Here is a 21,003-nt window from a genome sequence, read left to right on the forward strand (position 1 = left end):
TGTATCCCTTGTTTAAAGTACCCAATATGTTCCTTGCAGGGTGCCCCCGATGTGTCAATAATGAATAACTCTTGTGGGAGCCACCCTGGTGTTGCGATGAATAGGGAGTTTACTGATCGCGCTGAAGGGTAACAAGCGGTCCTATTCCCATAGATCTGGATGTGTGTTTTCAGGAATAGGTTTTCTTCCATGATTGGTGGTTCTGCTCCCCTAACCCCCATGTGTTGGAGCGTATTTACAATGGTCATGGTTATTATCAAATATGTCCCTGTTCCCATATCGTTTTTTTTTTCAACAGTATTTTTACAGTTATAGTATATACAGAAAATAAACAGGCAATTAAATTAAAAGTAGTTTGTTCCGACGTCTTGATAGTAGATCTGGTCCTGGTTCCTGTGGAATTTGAACGAACGAAAACGGTATCTTTAGTTCATTTGTCTTCATACAGCTTTAATTGGGTCCAATGTTTCCAGACCCCCTGTCCCCTTATATCTAGTAAGAAGTTTAACAACACCAGGTTAAAGTCCAACAGGTTTATTTGGTAGCAAAAGCCACAGCGCACACAACAGCGGATACAAGGAAGGTGTTACCCTTATATCTATACAGGCACAGGTATCTCCGCTAATAATGACCTCGTAAGGTCCATGCCATCTTGGGCAAATCCTGGTTTTGCAGGAAGCACTTTTGTTAATACCCGGCTCCCGGCTTTTGGGACCTCTGGTAATATTTCTGAGTCCTCCTCTGTATCGACCTGTGCCTGATTAAAAATTACGGACCGGCGCATCCCCTTCAATTGGGTGCTAAGGTCTCGGATGTATTGACGGATCTTATCCTTTATCGGACCCACATCTGTCCAGCCTGTAATAATGTTTTCGGGTAAGTGCATTGTTCGCCAGGTCATCAACTCGTATGGAGTCAAGCCGGTAGTTCGATTTGTGGTCGCCCTAAGCCTCATCAGAACTGCGGGGAGGACTTCTGTCCAATTTCTACCTGAGGATTGCATTGCTTTTGCCATGGTTATTTTTAGAGTCCGATTCATCCTTTCCACCATCCCGGAACTTTGTGGGTGATAGGGGATGTGAAATTTCTGTTTTATTCCTAATAGTTGGCAAATGTTTTTCATAACCTTTCCTGTGAAATGTGTTCCCTGGTCCAAATCAACTTGAATTGGCATCCCCCATCGGGGAATGACTTCTGCTGCCAATATCCTGGCTACCGTTAGGGCTGTACAATTGGTTGTGGGGAATGCTTCTACCCACCTGGTGAATTGATCTACTATTACCAGGCAGTATGTTTTCCCGTGAGAGGGGGGGCAATGGTCCTATGAAGTCCATTTGTATCTGTTCCCAGGGTCCCTTTGGTCTGGGTTGGTGTCCCATCTTTACCTTTATGGGCTTCCCGGGGTTGTGCTGTGCACATATAGTGCATCTGCGGCAGTATGCGGCCACATCCCGTCCCAATCCTTTCCACCACCACTCTCTCCCCAGGCTCTGTATCATTGCATCCCTGCCTGTATGGGGAAGTCCGTGGTGTAGTTCCAGTAATGTGTTCTGGATACATCCTGGTGCCAATACCCGGTCATCTTTTCTCCACACCCCGTCAGTCCCTTTAACTGCGCCCAGCTCCTCCTATCTATCTCGTTCTTGTTGGGGAATGTCCCCATGTAATTTCTGTATGTCAATTTCTTCCAGTTCTACCACTATCGCTGCAAGGGGCAGGCTTTTAATGTCGCTGTTTTCTAGTGCTTGCTGTGCCGCTGTGTCTGCGGCTTGATTCCCTTTGAAATGAATCCACCCCGGGGTGTCCCTTCCGGGTTCCCGCTGGTGGGCTTTTATTTTAATTACTGCAGCCTCTGTAGGCTGTTCACTAGCTGCTAGCATCGCCTTTATCTGCTGTTGGTGTTTAATGGGGGTACCTCCTGTAGTAATGAACCCCCTTCTCCCCCATGCGGACATGTAATCATGGATCACACCAAACGCGTATTGGCTGTCTGTATACACATTTACTGTTTTCCCTGCTGCTAATCTTAAGGCTTGGGTGAGGGCAACTAATTCTGCTACCTGAGCGGACTGACCCCTGTCGATCCGTCCTGATTCTAGGGTTTCCAGGTTCTGGTCTACTACTGCCCACCCTGTCCTTGGTGATCCGGATACATATTTGCGGGACCCATCCACATAGAAGGTCTTATTTGCTGTTGGAAGGGGTTCGTCTCTAATCTTTCCTTCCTTGCTATCTTCGTCAATTTCTCCACAGCTGTGCGCTTCCCCAATATCTAAAATTCCTTCTGCGGGGTTTTCTCCCATGTCCCTAATGATGGTGACTGACTTGTTAGGTGGTAGGAGTGTGGCCTCCCACCTTGCCCTCCTTATATTTGAGACTGTTTTGAGGTTGCCCGTGTTTAGCATTTCTACCAATGTATGTTTTGTGTGTAGCACAATATCTCCTGTCATGACAATGGGCTCACTTATGCTCACAGCCCATGCTGCACAATCTAGGGCGGCTATGCACCTGAGCATCCCGGTGACTACTGGTCCCTCAGCCGTTGAATAATACCCTACGGGTCTCTTTCTAACTCCATGAGTCTGTGCCACTATGGCAGAATAGAAGCCGTCCTGGTTATCACAGAAGATGTGGAACTTCTTGCTTCCATCTGGCAGTCCCAGCCCTGGGGCTGAAACTAACCTAGCTTTCAACTCTGCATATGCTGTCTCTTGCTCTTGTCCCCACTCTATACTTTCCAAGGCTGGCTTTCCTCCCTTCACTAGTCTCTGAATTGGCTCCGCGATTCTTGCGAAGTCAGGGATAAAACTCCTACTGTAATTGAATAGTCCTAAAACTTTTCGGACCCCTCTTACTGTAACTGGTCGCGGCATTTCTTTAATCACGGTTTTGCGATCTGCGGGCATTTCTTTAATTCCCTGGGAAATTAGGTGTCCTAAGTACAGGACCTGGGGTTTTGCAATTTGTGCCTTATGTAGGCTGACTTTCAGCCCGGCTTTTGCCAATCCTTCTAGTACTGCATACAGGGCTGCCTTGTGCCCTTCTTCTGTTTTGGACGCTATTAACACATTGTCCACATACTGGAGGACCGTATTGTCCTCATGCAATTTCACTCTACTCAGGATATCGCTCATTGTTCTGTGAAATATGGCAGGACTGTTATGAAATCCCTGTGGGAGGCGAGTCCATGTATACTGTTTCTCTCCCACAGTGAAGGCGAATTTGTTTTGGGATTCTATGTCCAGTGGAAGGGACCAGAACCCATTTGCTATATCTAGCACCGTGAAAATTTTGTGGTCTTGTGCCAATCCGTTTAAAATAGTCGAGGGGTTTGCCACAATGGGGTGTAATTTAGGTGTTACCTTGTTCAAACCTGTGTAATCGATGGTGAGCCGGTAGCTCCCGTCAGGTTTTATAACTGGCCATGTGGGGGAATTGGTGGTACTGGTGGTTTCCCTGAGGATTCCCTTTTCTATTAAACCCTTGACTATTTCTACCACTGCCCCTTGCGCTTCTCTCTTGATAGGGTATTGTCGGTGGGGCTTGTGTTCCGGTCCTGGGACTTTTATCGGTTCTGTGTCAGTTAGTCCGGTATCTAATTTCGTCCTAGCCCAGGCTTCGGGAATGGAAGCACAGATGGCTCCGAACCCTTCTTTTTCCTGATCCCAATCTCGGGCCACGATGGTGGCTACCCCAACCGTCCCCAGGTGGCTAGCTAATGTCCCTATTCCGGTCTTCCTACCGTCAGGTTGTGGCCAAATTAGTTTCCCTTTCCCACAATCTATCAGCACCTGGTATTCCCTCATTAAATCGTTCCCCATGATTGTGCCCTCATTATTCTGACAAATGTAAAATTGCATTGGAATATACTTGTGGTTGATTTCTACTAGTGTGGTTTCGCTAAGATAGGCGGGTATTCTCTCTCCCCCTACCCCGGTTATGTGTATTCTTTTGTTGGTCAGTGGCAGGGGTAGGTTTGTAATTGATATGGCTGCCCCCGTATCTACTAACATGTGGCATTCCCTACCCCCTACCAAGGCTTCTACATATATTCTCTCCCCCTCTTTCCTGTTTTGGATGGGAGCTACGGGTTGTGAGACTTCGACCAGTGTTGGTCGATGAGTGTGGTGGACGGACACCGGCTTCTGTCGGGATTCACTGTCTTCTGTGGGCGTGGCTACACTAATCCTCTCTTGTCTCCCATCTCCCTGGTTTGGGGTCTCTTCTAGTCACCCTAGTGGATTCCGGGAATGTGGTGCCCCCGGGGTTGGTCTATAGTTGTCTTGGGGTCTCCCATGTTTCCCCCAACACGTTGCCTCGGTGTGCCCTGCCCTGTGTGTGGTGGACCTCAGTTGTGCCTTTGTCCTATATGGACCACCGTTGTGTGTGTTTGTCATACCTGGACACATCCCCTTCCAGTTTGGTTCCTCCCCTCAGCACCTAGTATAAAGGTGGCTGTCTCCTCCCCCTTGTTCAGTCCAGGTCGGTTAATTGTTGGGATCTGCTCCTGATTCTGTTGTGAATAAAAGCCTACACTTATATTGGCATATCGGTAGTCTTTCGCCTTATTGATAGCGCTTCACTGTGGCAGTGGTCACAGCGGGGCCCGCCATTCTCGGGTTTCCCTTTGAATGGTGCTTCCCTGCAGAATCTAGCCATATGCCCTGGCTGGCCACATGTGTAGCAGCTGAACCCGGTTCTCCCCTTATCTCCGTTATGGGGGGTTCCAGTTCTCTCTCGTCTGGGCTTTGCCTGGGAAACCTTCCCTTCGTTTATCCCGCTAGCCCACTCGACTAGCTCGTCATAGTCTTGGGATGCTATCACCCCCATCTTAAGGATTTCTTGGTGTACCTCTGATAGCCCGTCCTTGAATGCCTGGATAAAAGCCCTGTCTCTCCTATCCACATTGTCCTGTCCTGAACATTCCCTATATACCTGGAATAATCTCTCTCCAAATTCCGATGCACTTTCCCCCTGTCCTTGTTTAGTATTTGTGATCCTGCTCCAATTAGTGGGGGAGTTCCCTAAGACCCGTTGGATTTCGGTCTTAAATAATGTGAAGGGTGCCTGCTGGTCGTCTATCTCAGCCGTTGTAGCAATGGCATGTGTCCACCTTCCTCCATTATAGTCCTGTGCTGCTTGGGCCGCTGGCCCTCCTGCCACCAACCTCCATTTATCCGCTGGACAGGCTGCCCTGACCAGCTGGTGTATGTCCCTTAAATGTAACTGGTGTCCTACCCAGAGTGAATCTAATTCGCCCCAAAATCCCAGGTTTGCACTTCTGGGTTTTAACTTCCCCAGGGATGCCATAATCTGCTGCCTTTCCCCTGGGGTAAAAGGCTTATAGGTTGCTTTTGGTTGTGCTAATGTCCCTCCTCTGGTTACTGGCGCTAGATTATAATTTTATATGTCTCCTTCTGATACTGGAGCGGTTGTATGTTTCTGCACTGACTCGTATGAGCGCCGAGGGTCCGTTTCCTCTGATCTCTGTGTTATCTCCACAGTGTGGCTTCTGTGTTCTAATTCCCTCACTCTCTCCTGCAATACCTTAATTTGTTCTGTCTCTTTGTGTCTCTCCTCCATGGAGGCATTTACCTTCTCAATTAGTCCAGCTAACTGAGTCACTAACATTACTCCCATTACTTTTGTTTTGTCCCGTTTAACTCCGTCTACCCACTTTCTCTGATCTTCTAAAGTTTGTGATGCGTTCCACCCGTTCCGTTTCATCTTTGCAACAATCGCTTCTCTGGCTAACAGATACTTAAAAATGAGAGCTACTGCAGTTTCTCCCTCAATAACGTGGTCTGCCATTTTTCTGTCTAGCAGTCCTGCAACCCCCGTATGCTGGTTCCAACAGTAAAAGTGCCCCAACTCTCTCTCTCTTATCTCCTGTCACTGATACTGCTCCAGCACCGTCTGTATTGCTGTAGGGTCTCGTAGTGGGGTCCCAGTGGGTCTCTTCCCCTGTGCTCCCCCAACTATTCCTGACGCCTCACGCTTGGTCTATTTTATGTTGTCTTATTGGGATGTGTGCTGGTCTTTTAGTGGGTTTGTCGGCCCCTGTCCCCAGCCCCTTTAAGTACAACGCCTCCCGCTTGGCCACCACCTCCACTAGCAAGGTTGATCCGTTACCCCAAAAAGGGAGTTTCAGCTCCCTGGTACCCTGCTATGGACTGTGGTGTTCCCTACAGACGAACAAGGTTATCAAACTCCACCCGGGTCCCTAATGGATTCTCCGTCGTTGTGTCTCTTGGTCAGGATGGATCGGGTCCCCTCTTCCTCAACACTTACACATATGTATCTGTTATCAAAGCCCCTGTTATAATTAGTAACTGTATCGACTCTGAGGTTGTTCGTCCCTTCAGAGTCTGTGTTGTTACCCGATTTACACTGTCCGTGCCTTGCACCCTGAGTGCCTGTGCCTCTTAGCGCCCGCTTCAAAACCCAACCTTAGCGTGGGAGATTTCTCCTCTTAACGTCCAGTTTAGGGTAGGGCACCTTGAGTCAAGCACTCCCTTGTCCTATTGCCTTGACACAGACAGCGGTTTCGTGTACAATCCTGGGTTAGTTACACCAATTAGTTCTGCATGCGGTTCTTATCTTTATATTAGTCTTAATTCCTTATTCCCGTTATCAAATAGCCCAAAACCTGTTATCTTTACCTCTGGTCCTCTATTTCTATTAAAGTTACTTACCTTCTTCCACGCGGTCGTCCTGACCTATACCTCTTTAGTGCAGAATTCTGTTTCAATTTAAAAAACTTAGGCAAGATTATACAGTTCTACAAGACAACAATATTTAAAACAGACAAACCCTAACCCTTAAAGGTACCTCACTTTGAACGGAGACTTGTACTCGCCCTTGACTGCTCTGGATTTTTATCAGATTCGTTTAAATTTGATCCTGGCTTCCAGACCGTGGCCACCAGTCAGAAGTCAGATATCAAATCCTGAGCCGACTATGCCATTTGTTGTAGGGAAAAATCCCTTGTACCAGTGCATTCAAGGAAGTCGAGTCGCAAGGCAATGTTCAAAGCGTTTTTCTTTATTGTACAATTACTGGGATCCCAGGGAGAACAGCGTAACCAGCTTAGAAACAGTGCTTGGCCACGTTGATCTCAATAGTTATACATTTGCTCTGGATATTTATAGGGATCCAAATTCGAGCGGGAACAATTGCTCATACATTTTTACAATACTTATAAAGTGGCCTGTCTGGTCAGGAAGTTCCCTGAGAGACTTGTCAATTTGCATCTGTATGGTGTGTGTCCGTGTTAATGGGACTGCCTGTTCTTGCCCCGGTGTTTTAATGTGTTTCCCATTATCCTCTCGATGTGTCCCCTTATCTACATCGACCTCTACTGTTTTGTGTCTGTATTCTATGCTTGCGAGATTAGGTGTTAATGTCATTTTGTCCTGCTGTGTGTAGGGGGATTTAATCTAATCTTTTATTCTTTTTATCCTAGTTTATTAAGTTTCTTTGCCTGCCTTGGCCATTTTATTCCTGTAATATTTTATTGACAGTCCGGTTATGCCATATAACCCACTCCAGGTCTTGACTCGCAGATATCCCGATCTTCTGGCCAAAGGCCGGTTTAAAATGCAGCTTCGTGCTGTTGCTGGGCAGAATAAGGATCTTTTGTCGGCTTTGAAATTAAAGGTCTCTCAGCTGTGCAGAGGGGGATTTAAACGAATGTCCATTCGGGTGTTCCCCTCTGCATTGTGGGCACGTTATGAATGGTGCCAATCAGTCCAATAAATGAATATGTTTAATGAGGTGAATATTGATGAGATAATAAAAATATGGCTTTTGGAAAATGGCCTACTTCATTTTACTTCCCAACTTTCTAATCTCAAGGAAATTACAGACCAAGCTCATGTGTCTTGGAATTATAAATTAACCCTTTAAACCCTAAATTAATTCTGGTAAACCTGTGCTGCATCTCATCCAAAGCCAAAATATCTCTTCTGAGGATTGATGCCCCAAAATGAGCACAGCACTTCAGATGTGGTTTGACCAAGGGTTTTGTACAACTGAAGTTTGTACAACTGAAGCGTCATTTCCTTGTTTTTGAATTCCAATCCCTTGAGAAGAGGGCAATATTCCACAATGTTTTTGATTATTTTGTGTGCCCATGCATATGTTTTATGTACATGGGCATTTAAATCTCTTTTGCTACTCCACAGCTTCTACTCTTTCACCGTAAAGAAAATGTTATGATTTGTCTTTCCTCAGATATATATAGGTGACCTGCCATTTCTCCATATTGAACTCCATCTGCTTTAGTTTTTTTCACACTCAACTATTCTGCCTAGGTCCCTAAGCTATAGCTGAGCCATGTCAGCTGTGGCTCAGTTGGTGCTAGACCTGCTACTAAGTGAGAAGCCTCTGGGTTCAAGGCCCATTCCAGGACTTGGGCATAAAAATCAAGACTGACATTCCAGTGCAGTACTGAGTGCTATCTTTTGGATGAGACATTAAATCAAGGCTCTAGCTACCCTCTCAGGTGGATGTAAAAGATCCTCTGCTATTACTATTTCGGAGAAGTGCAGGGGAGTTATCCCTGGTCAATAATTATCCTTCAAACAACTTGACAGAAATAGATTACATGGTCATTCATGAGTGTGAGAACTTGCTTTGTACAAGTGCATGCTTGCTAGCCAGGCAGCTGCCATGATGATTTCTTTCCCAGTCAAGGGCATTGAGCCTTTTATGTCAGCAGTAAGACTCCACGGATAGATTCTAGGTGACAGAGATATTCCTTGAAGAAATGGCTATTTGCTCCTATACCCTACCCTGAGATGGAGGTATACAGGTGTAACAACTGAAGAAACCTATTCACAAGGACTACCATCAAATAAGTCATTAAGAAGTGGGTAACGGGGCTTCTGAACATGCAATACCAGTGCCTGAACTGACTGGGCCAATACACTCATATAATGTGGTAGTCTGCTGTCCTCCCAAAAACATGGCTCTCCAGAGAGGTCTGGAACTTGAAGAAAATTAAGTACTAGATTGACAAAGTTCATTGGAGAAAGAGGAGGAAGATACATCTTGAATTTTGTAACAGCTTTGGCTTTGCGACATCCATCTCCTCTGAAGACCCTAGTGATTTTGCTGCAGCACTGGCATATGGCCCTGTGGGAGATATAAGAAGGAGATCTTGAGAACCCTCTAATAGCAGATGCACTGCAGGTCTCAATCTTTCCAATGCAGCTGAAGTTTGGGCACATTGTCAGATGAGGAGGAATTGTCAGGAACATGATTTTTTTTGTCTGTAATATCACAATCATATTCTCATATACTGGTAAAAGGAAACTTTTAAAGGATTTTAGGAAACAATAAAAGGCAAGATCAATGGGGAAAAACAGATTTAAGAGAACATTGAAGACTGTGCGGGTGTGGTGGCTGGTAAGATCTCAAAGACAGTATGTGGTGAAGCCAAACCTGGGAGAACCAGTTTGTTATCATCCTCAGCGAACCCTCGAGCAGCAGGGCATTGTGTGGTAAAGTTACAGAAATTTTATAGATTACAAAATCTATCAGGACTATTGCCATCAAAAGGTTTAGCTCTGAGTTATTTAAGCCAAGATCTGTTTGGAAATGTTTAGAAATTACTTTAACTGTGTCAAGGTGTTCTTGTGTTTACAGTGTAATGTTTTCCTTTATTTTAAATAATTTTAATTGATTTGTAAAATCAGTGCAATTGGTCTGAAAGTTAATTGTTGACTTCAGAAAATCCCCTCATATTACACAAATTGCAAAACTGTTTTGATAGATATTTCAAGTTTCCCTTTGGGATTTAGCAGTTCAGCATTTACTATCTGTCATGCCATAACAGAGCGTACTCCACCCCCTCCATCTACAGATTTAAATGTTTATTCACCCTCTCCTGCAGGTTTAGTATATCCCCGTTACCCACTTCTTAATGCGAGACCACCCTCATGATGTCCAGTGCCACTTCCTCCATTCGAGTAAAGGTAGCAGGCTGGACACTCCTCCGTCTGTCTGAGCCCTCTCCCTAGCATTGTGTACCCCCATCTCCTGCAAGAACAAAAGACAGAGAGGGATTCGGCAAACCCAACCTCTCTCACCAATTCCACTGACTCATTTTAAATACATTTATCCGTGTTGCCATCTCCCTATTAGAGATTTGAGTCTCATTTACAGTCATATCTACATCTACAGATCACATTCTGGCTTTATTTTTCTTAATAAATTGGTACATTTGAAATCTCTTGCAATTTTTAAATGTGCCACTTCTTGTACCTCTTTTATTTGTATTCCTTTGTTGCTTCTGTAATCCTCCAGTGAATTTCCATGTTTCCTTGTATTCGTGTACCCACTGGTGCTGCTTCATCTGTTTAATGATCTTTGTAATCTACAATGTGCTGCATTTTAATCTTCATTTATAGGAGCTTTTGATTTCTCTGAAGAACCTCAAGTACCACTCAGCTTTCACCTAACAGCTCTCCTTTCCTTTGCAGTTACCTTAACAGGACCCTGATTACTGGATAAATGCTTAGCAGATTTTAGCTTCAGTTTGTTTAGGCTGTCAGATGGTTAGACAAGGAAACCATTGGCTACGTCATCTCCAATCAAATTTGCTCTATCAGCAATCACAAATCCCAGCCTTTGTCATCACTATAATCCTGAGCACCTTAGCCTGATTGTCCATATTAATTTGATTGGCTGTCACCTTTGTCAATCAGTGCAAAAAGACTTCTAACATGTTTAAACAATGCAATTGAAAAGCAAAGGACATTCACGATTATATGATTGATTACTGAGTCAATCTGGATTTCCTACCGAAACAATATAATTGGTGAATCCCAGAACAGAAACGTAGCCCATGATTATCCTTAGGATTGCACCATATGTTGGAAACTTTAAATGTATTCCAGTCACCTATGAGGATCATTGGATAATCAGGAAACCAATCTTTGAGATAATCGATATGCACCTAGATATGGTTCTGAGCACCAGACAGCTTTGAGAACTGCATCAATTTTTTAAGGAGAATTTTTGCTCAGACAAGGTTCACTAAAAACATCTCAACTTCCACTGCAAATAGGTCTGAGTCAATGATGAGGGCCATGCCATGGACATTATTGACACAGAAACTATTTGATAGCTAGTAGAGCATTGGTGACAGTTTTAACCACTGCAAGCAATTGTCAGTTATGTCCACAAATTCATTCTTGGGAAAAGAAGATCAAATTTCAGAATTTGTCCCACCTAAATAATTGGTTATCAGCAGGAACCCTTCATAATCTTATACTTTTTGGTGGGTTGATCATTGAAGCAGATCAAAATATTGCCTGATATGCATCCAGGTGAATGTGCGTACCACCCTTTTCATAACTAACAACCTTAAATGCACTGAACACAAAAGTTTACAACACCAGTCCGATCCAGATGTCAAACTCTGAATGTTTCAAGATCTTGCTGCTGTAGTTTCCAACCCGCATCACATGCAACATAATCATTGCACCTCTGCAATACATGATGTGGCGATGCCGGCGTTGGACTGGGGTAAACACAGTAAGAGTTTTAACAACACCAGGTTAAAGTCCAACAGGTTTATTTGGTAGCAAATGCCATTAGCTTTCGGCGCGCTGCTCCTTCATCAGATGGAGTGGATATCTGCTCTCAAACAGGGCATACAGAGACAGCCTTTTCTCCTACTGGTGCAGCCAGGTTTCACACAGGTCAGTAAAGTTGCTAAGAGAATCACTGCAGTTAAAGTAAAGAAGGCCCAAACTAAAGATAGTTGCCATACTCATGGTTTCTCTCTTGGTTCAATGCAACTGTGTGATAAATGTTTGATTTGGATTATGCTTTTTATTTACTATACCAATTAGAATGAAGAAGACGAAGAAGAGTACCAGCAACAACGGCATGGGGAGGGAGGAGCTGCACGTGTGCAGCAGAGAAGGCAGTAAAAGAATAGACATGGGCATCAGACAAAAACAGAATCAGACGCAGACCAGTGCAAGCTTCTTGACTTTGTGCAAAGTATCCATCCAGATTTACACATCAGGAATGACTAGTTGGGTGAGTGCAGATGATTGCAGTACTTGTGAAATTTGAAGTCACTTAGCATAAGTTAGGTCCTTCAGAAGACAGCATGACGAATTCAACTGTTTGAGGACTAAATATTTTGTCATCTCATTCAAAAGGTGAGTGTGCCCAAAGGAAGTGTGCCCAGGCGAATAAAATTTGGATTGTTCAAATTATGCGTTAACGTGATCTAGATTTGTCAGGTAAAAGTAAAGTTTATTTATTAGTCACAAGTAAGGCTTACATTAACACTGCAATAAGGTTACTATGAAATTCCCTTAGTCTCCACATTCCAGCACCTGTTCGGCTCAATGTACCAGTCTTTCAGATTGTGGGAGGAAACCGGAGCACCCAGAGGAAACCCACGCAGACATGGGGAGAATGTGCAAACTCCACACAGACAGTGACCCAAGCCGGGAATCGAACCCAGGTCCCTGGCGCTGTGAGGCAGCAGTGTTAACCACTGTGCTACCGTGCCACCCATATGTAGGAAAATTGATGTGTGGTTTTCTCCTTTGTGTGTCTGTATAAATTGTTTATAACCCCTTTGAGGTTTTTTTTTTATTATACACACACATTGAAGTTTATATACATTCATTATGTTTAGGAAAATAAAAAATAATAAATTGATAAAGAGAAGGAGCTGAATACAGAATTTATACCCTCTAAACAGCCAGTTTGTAATCAAATCATAAGGTTAGGAAAGTTCCAGATTTGATCCTCAGCCTGTAATAATTTAACCAATTTTAGCTCAGGCAGCATTTGGGAAGCCAAAATTAGTTTTATTGTTCCTGGACTAGGAATGTGGAAATTAGCCAAGTTTCCCACCCTGCTTGGTATTCAGCAACTCTTGTCAGAAAGAAAGAATCTGTGGACATTCAGAAAGAATACAAATGAGCTTTGACATAATACTTCCCAAAATTGAATGGGTTCTGGTGCCTGTGATCTACCTTCACCCTTCCCTGATGCCTCAACTGCATTACAAACTCCAAAGAATTACTTAAATGTACGGACCACGTGTTAGTTAGTGTCATTAACCCATTTTTGTACAAGCACATTCAACACCTAAGGAGCACTGTACAGGATCATGTTATTTCTGGTTTAGTCTTCCATTTCTATATACAACTGAATAGGAAATATCTCTGAAATGGCTTAAGCAATCAAGGAAATTCAGATGCAGCAACACTGCTTTGTAAAACTGATGTAAATCTCAGAATGTCTCAGGAGAAAAAGAACAACCCTACTCCTACACCATAGTTACATCAAAACTTACTCAGAAAATTCCAGGCCAATAATTAATTAAAACTGAGTTATAGAAGGCCTACCAATGGGTGTGATGCATTCCAAATACAATGATGTTATACAACAGGTGTTACATTATTGTTATATATCAATTATAAAACAAAAATTATATTTTGGGTTCATTACTTCAAATAAACAAGTTGCACAAAGTACTATTGGAAACATATGGAGAAGTTCACAGAGCTTAAAGCACGCATGTAGTCAGCGCATATCAGGTGGAAATTACTGTTTGAATATTATTGGATGAACATTTAACATATAAGCCATTCTTCTGTCCACATTTTAGTCAGGTAACTAAATCATTTAAAATAGTGAACAGAGGAAAGTTGCATGAATGCATTAAGTCTTTACTGCTAATGTTATTTTTTGGAAATGATGGGCGGGATTTTATGGCCTCACTTGTCCCAAAACCGCAAAATCCCGCCCGAGGTCAGCAGACATTTCCATTGTCCGCCCCTCGCTCGCTCCAATTCCATGGCGGGCGGGGTGGTAAAATTCCGGCCAGTAACTTTCTGTACCCAAGCCTCATTGCACAAACAGTATAACTTCCCATGTTTGAAAAAATGTATTATTTGTTCTTGGGATGTAAGCATTACTGGCAAGGCCAGCATTTATTGCCCATCCCTAATTGATCATGAGCAGACATTAGTGGAACACATACAACTGAGTGACATGCTAGACCATTTCAGAGGGCAGTTAAAGGTCAATCATACTGGTATGGGTTTGGAATCACATGTTGCAGACCAGGTGAAGATGGCAAGACTTCCTCCCCTGAAGCACATTAGTGAACTAGGTGGGATTTTACAACTATTTAAATAGCTTATCAATCATAATTAATAAGACTAGCATTGTAATCCAGATGTATTAATTAAATTGGAATGAAATGCTATGGTGGGATTTGAACTCATGTCTTCAGAGAATTAGTCTGGGCCACTAGTTCAGTAATATTGCCACTACGCTCCCATCCCTGTGGCACTTCCACTGCAATCATACTAATGCTTCAGTCTAATCAAACAAGAATTTTTTACACATCTGTAACTTGCCAAAAGATTCTGCTGCCATCTTGAAAAATCTACCAGTAGAGATTAAAAATAGTCATGAGCAGATGTAATGTCATTATCAATATATTTCTGCAACCTGTCACAAATCAACTTTAAATTTGTTGACTCTTTGACATTCTACATTTTACAAGGATATAAATAAATACTATTATTGCCCGCACTGCGCCTTATCAATAAAAATAACTGATGACAAGCATAAGCACAATTCCACTTCATTGTCTAATCTATTGAATTCAGATGTACATTTTCTGATAGCATTTATGTTATGTTGTTATAATGATATTTAATTTACTGTACAAGACACAAGGCATCAGTCATTTATAAGGGATTGGATAAACACATTGTGAGTTCATTTATTGAGACTAGACACATGAAAACACTGATACATAGGTATAAAGCTTGAAGACATATTGTTGTGTATGTGCTTTGCTCAAAGCAAAAATGAAACTAAGACTAGATCACATGACACATTTACCTCCTAAGAATGTTCTGCTGATATCCCTTAAAGGCATATTGGAATAGTTTATTACTGATTGGGTTACAAAACATGAGATCTAAAGCACTGGGAGACTGAGTCATGCAGATAAGTGGTATGGAAGCATTATATTACAAGGGCTTGAATGAAGAGAGATCCTCAGCACAGAGAGAGAATTTGATTCAAGATCATTGACAAGAGGAAAGAACCTGGCCAGACTTCACCTTATCCTGTGTCTTCATGTGATGTCCACTTCACCTGTGTCTTCGTGTAATGTCTATGATGTTCAATCATGGCTCAATTATACCACAATATGGTAAGTGGAAGTGACCGGCCCCAGGAACTAACAGCCAGTATGGCAATTGAACCTACCATTTTTAAGCAGCAGACTCTAACGAACAACTAAATGCCCCTACCCATGAATAGAAATCTACTCCCCAAAACTGCCTCTGATATGACATGATGTGGAAATGCCAGTATTGGAATAGGGTGGGCACAGTAGAAAGTCTCACAAAACCAGGATAAAGTCCAACAGGTTTATTTGGAATCACGAGCTTTCGGAGCGCTGCTCCTCCATCAGGTGAGTGGAGGTAGGTTCACAACCATGGCATATATAGGCAAAGACACAATTGCAAGCTAATTACAGATTGGAATATGAAGAATGTTTGGAATGCAGATCTTTACAAGTAATTAAGTCTTTACAAGTACAAACAGTGAATGGAGAGAGGGATAATCACAGGTTAAAGATGTGTGAATTAGCTCAAGCCAAGACAGTTAGTTGGATTCTGCAAATTCAGGCAGTATGGTGGGGGGTCACATGTATTGTGACATGAACCCAAGATCCCGGTTGAGGCTGTCCTCATGCGTGCAGAACTTGGTTATCAGTTTCTGCTCGACAACTCTGTGTTGTCGTGTGTCTTGAAGGCCGCTTTGAAGAATGTTTGCCCGAAGATCGGAGACTAAATGCCCTTGACTGCTGAAGTGTTCCCCGACTGGAAGGGAACACTCCTGCCTAGCAATTGTTGCACAGTGTCCTTTTTATCGTTGTCGTAGCATCTGCATGAACTCACCGATGTAGCACGCCTCAGGACATTCTTTCCCGCAGCGTATGAGGCAGACAACATTGCCAAGTTGAATGAGTGTACCTGGTGGATGGTGTTCTCACGTGTGATGGTGGTATCCATGTCGATGATCCGGCACGTTCTGCAGAGGTTGTTGTGGCAGGGTTGTGTGGTGTTATGCTCACCGTTCTCCTGAAGCATGGATAGTTTGCTGTGAACAATGGTCTGTTTGAGGTTGGGTGGTTGTTTGAAGGCAAGTAGTAGGATGTGGGAATGTCTTTGGTGAGGTAAACCTTCGCTGCACTCCTTTGAGAGCAAGAACATCCTTCCTCAGAAAAGGAGACCAAAACTGCACGCAATACTCTAGGTGTGGCCTCATCAAAGTCCTGTATAATTGCAACAACACATCCCTGCTCCTGTACTCAAATCCTCTCACTATGAAGGCCAACATGTCACTTGCCTTCTTGACCACCTGCTGCACCTGCATGCTTACCTTCAGTGACTGGTGCACAAAGACACCTAGGTCCCACTGCACACTCCCTTCTCCCAATTTACAGCCATTCAGGTAGTAATCTGCCTTCTTGTTTCTGCTTCCAAAGTGAATAACCTCACATTTATCCAAATTATACTGCATCTGCTATTGATTTGCCCACTCACCCAACTTGTCCAGATCATTCTGAAGGATCTCTGCATCCTCATCACATTTCACCCTCACAACCAACTTGGTATCATCTGCAAACTTTGAGATATTACATTTTGTTCCCTCATCCAAACCATTAACATATATTGTGAATAGCTGGGGTCCCAGCACCATTCCCTGTGGCACCCCACTAGTTACTGCCAATTTGAAGAGCATTCATTAATTCCAATTCTTTGTTTCCTTTCTGCCAACCAGTTTTCTAACCATCTCAATACATTTACCCCAATTCTATGCACTTTAATCTTGCACGATAATCTCTTATGCGGGACTTCGTTAAACTCTTTCTGAAAGTCCAAATATACCACATCGACTGACTTCCCCTTGTCAACTCTACTAGTTACATCTTCAAAGAATTCCAACAGATTTGTCAAGCATGATTTCCTCTTCATAACTTCACGCTGAGTCTGTCTGATCCTGCCACTGCTTTCTACCTGCTCTGCTATAAAGTCCTTGATAATGAATTCGAGAATTTTCCCCACTACCAATGTTAAGCTTACTGGTTTATAATTCACTGTTTTTGCTCTACCTCCCTTTTTGAATATTGGAATGACATTAGCTACCCTCCGATCTGCAGGGATTGTTTCTGAGTCTATAGAATCCTGGAAGATGACCACCATTGCATCCACTATTTCTAGAGCTACTTCCTTAAGTACTCTGGGATGTAGATTATCAGGCCTTGGGTATTTATCCACCCATCAATTTTCCCAGCACCATTTTTCTACTACTATTGATCTCCCTTAGTTCTTCCCTCTCACTAAATCATTCTCCAACATTTCTGGCATCTGATTTGTGTCCTCTTTTGTGAAGACAGAACCAAATTATGTATTCAGTTGCTCGGCCATTTCTTTGTCCCCTATTATACATTCCCCTGTCTCTGTCTGTAGTGGACCTACATTTGTCTTCACCAACCTCTTTCTCTTCACGTATCTATAGAAACTCTTAGTGTCAGTCTTTATGTCCCCTGCAAGCTTACGTTCATACTGTAATTTCCCCTTCTTAATCAATCCCTTGGTCCTTATTTGCTGAATTCTAAACTGCTCCCAATCCTCAGACCCATTATTTTTTTTGGCCAATCTGTATGCTTCTTCCTTAGATTGGATACTCTCTCTAATTTCCTTTGTAAGCCATGTATTGGCCCTCTTACCCATTTTGCCTTTGTGCCAGACAGGAACAAACAGTTGCTGCAGTTCTCCCATGCATTCCTTGAATGTTTGCCATTGCAAACTGTCATCCCTTTAAGTAATTCTTGTTAAGAGTGTAACCGGTAACCACTTTGTATTGGTTGTAATGTGACCAATGGGAACAAGATATAAGGGTCAGCTGACCAGTAAACCATGGAACCAATTACAGAGTGATGTAATAGTCAGCTGACCAGCTGGTTCACAATAAATAAGAAACCATGTAGAATTGCTGGGAGCTTGGAGTGGCCCAGGCTGAGGCCCCAAATTTGGAGTAATGATGTTTCTTTATTAAACCCTTTCTTTGATTTATAAATTGGAGTAAGTTTTGTTGCATTTTCGTTATCTGCACTTCTGAAGAGATCCTTCTGGTGAAACATTGGTAGCAAAGGAAAACCCATCCTAACTTGGTGTTTGTTTTTGAAGAATTGCTATAACCGTGGCAGAAGGTAGAAGTAAAGCAGTGGGATTTGATTGCCCCCCTGTGTTTTCAGATGTCGAACCATATCGGCAATGGAAGGCAGAGGTGGAAATGTGGACCCTTGTCACCACAATATCGAAAAAAAGCAAGGTATGGCATTAGCTTTGTTGCTTCCAATTAGGAGCAAGATAAGAAGCAAAGTATTTTCCGACTGGACAGCAGATGCGTTAAATAAAGAACGGCTACAACTCCTGCTATGGTACTTAGATAAGTTTTACCAGAAAGATGAGTTCTTGGAGAAATATGCAGGATGGGTGATGTTTGACAGGATAAGGAGACAAGACACCCAGTCCACGGAAGAGTATATCATGGATTTTGATAGGCTAATGAAATTTAATTTGGAGATTCCAGGTGCAGTATTGGCCTTTAAGTTGTTGGACTTTGCATGTCTGTCGCAAATGGATACTCTTTTAGTAATGACTGGAGTACAATTAAGTGGAACAGAGCCCCTCTTTGATCAGATGACAGCATCGTTAAAAAAGTTTTTCGGGAAACAAGCTTTCCCCGCCACCTATTCAATACAGACCGGAATGCCATAGTGCCCAGAACGGAGGAGTCAATATGGTGACTCAACCGCATGCCAGACCAAATGGTACATGAAGGCCTTTAAACAGAGACAATTACGTTAATAACAGACCTCGTGTCGAAAACGGTTATAACCGATTTGAAAATGGGGAAAGAAGACGCACTGATAAAAAATGTTTATATTGGAGGAATGCTAGAGGGATTGTGAATCGCTGTTTCCAATGTGATTTCCCATACCACTACATTGTAAACTGTCCGAAAAGAAGAAATTGTGTCTTTGAAACCACATGTGCCAGGGAATACGTGGAAACCGACAGTGACGAGGATAAGGACCAGGAAGGCATTGTTTTGGTGGCGGAAAAGTTGAGTCCCATAATGAGCGTTCTGATGATAGACTCTTTCAACTGTGCTGTTTTATATAGTGGATGTACGTCCACTGTCTGCGGCCAAGATTGGCTAGATTGTTATTTCGGGTCTCTTGATCATAAAGAGTGAAATAAAGTAAAAAAACATGATAGTTCCACCTGCTTGAGATTTGGAGATGACAACACTCTAATGTCCTCCAAAAGGGTGATACTTCCCTGTAGGATTGTGGGAATCAGTTTATTTTTAAGTACAGATGTAGTTTCCAGTGATATACCTTTGTTGTTAAGCAGGTCTGCGATGAAGAAAGCTCAGATGACCATTGATTTGAAACAGGATAAAGCTGTGGTATTTGGGAAAACCGTGGACCTACATTTTACAAGATCTGGTCATTATTGTCTTCCTTTAAGTGAACTGAAATGATCAGACCAAAGGATTCATGAGGCATTAGTGTCACTAACAGACAACAGCATAATGGACAAAAAGAAGATTATTCTGAAACTCCATAAGCAGTTTGGTCATCCAGCACCACAGAGACTGAGAGCACTGCTGCAGGATACAGGTGTGTTGGATAAAGGATATAATGATCTCATAGAACAAATATCAGCCCACTGTGAAATTTGCATTAAATATAGAAGGACACCTCGGTGTCCAGTTGTGAGTCTACCATTAGCACGGGATTTCAATGATGTAGAGGCGATGGATCTAAAGATATGGGACAAGGACAACGACGTCTATCTATTGCACTTTGTGGACTTGGCCACCCATAGCATATCCACGGTGATTTACAGCAAAGATAAAAAGACCATTATCGATAAAATTATGACCCACTGGATTGGAACCGGTTTGGGGGCACCGTCTAAATCTTTGACGGACAATGGGGGGTGAATTCGCAAATGATGAGTTTCAAGATATGTGTGAAAATTTAAATATTGTAATAATGCACACTGCAGCAGAGAGCCTATTCAGCAATGGCCTCTGTGAAAGGAATCACGTAGCTATAGATGACATGTTGCATAAAATTTTGGCCGATCAACCAGGCTGTAAATTGCAGGTTGCATTCGCATAGACAGTGCACGTGAAAAATTTGTTACAAATGGTGGGGGGCATATACCAGTTGCTTTAAGGGAGGAATCCAAAGTTGCCGTCAGTATTAACAGATGCTCCCCCGGCGCTAGAAGGGACAAGCATTAGCTCCATGTTTTCTGCATACTTAAACGCTATGCATGCAGGGAGAAAGGCCTTCATTAAGGCTGAGGTTTCAGAACGGATAAGAAGGGTCCTAAGGCATCGCATAAGAACATCGGGGGTGTACTTTGAGAAAGGGCCCATATAAGGGCCCTATAAAAGAGAGGGCAAAAATGAGTGGAAAGGGCCTGGGAAAGTGATAGGAACAGACGGCAAGGTAGTTATAGTACAACACGGTAACCAGACAGTGCGGGCCCACTCTTCGAGAGTAGTGGGACTTGGGTATGAATTTGGAGCATCTGAGCAAGTTGCAGAAGTACAGGAGGCACCTTGTACCTCACATGCACATACCCTGAGTTATTATGAGGATCAGTCAACAATAGATGAGAGGGAATCTGATGATCAACAAAGTACCAGTGAAGCAGAGGATGAAGCTGCTACTTCAAGGGTTCAGCTACACAAAGTAGGCACAGTGGTATCATACATACTCGAAGGGTCAAGCGAGTGGAGGGATGCCACTATAATTGGGAAAGCAGGAAAATACAAACACTGGCTCAACATCCAAGAGTGAGGGCAAGAAGCCAAAGCTATAGATTGGGAAAATGG

The sequence above is a fragment of the Mustelus asterias genome, chromosome 4, assembly GCF_964213995.1.
Source record: "Mustelus asterias chromosome 4, sMusAst1.hap1.1, whole genome shotgun sequence".
In the NCBI taxonomy this organism is placed as follows: domain Eukaryota; kingdom Metazoa; phylum Chordata; class Chondrichthyes; order Carcharhiniformes; family Triakidae; genus Mustelus; species Mustelus asterias.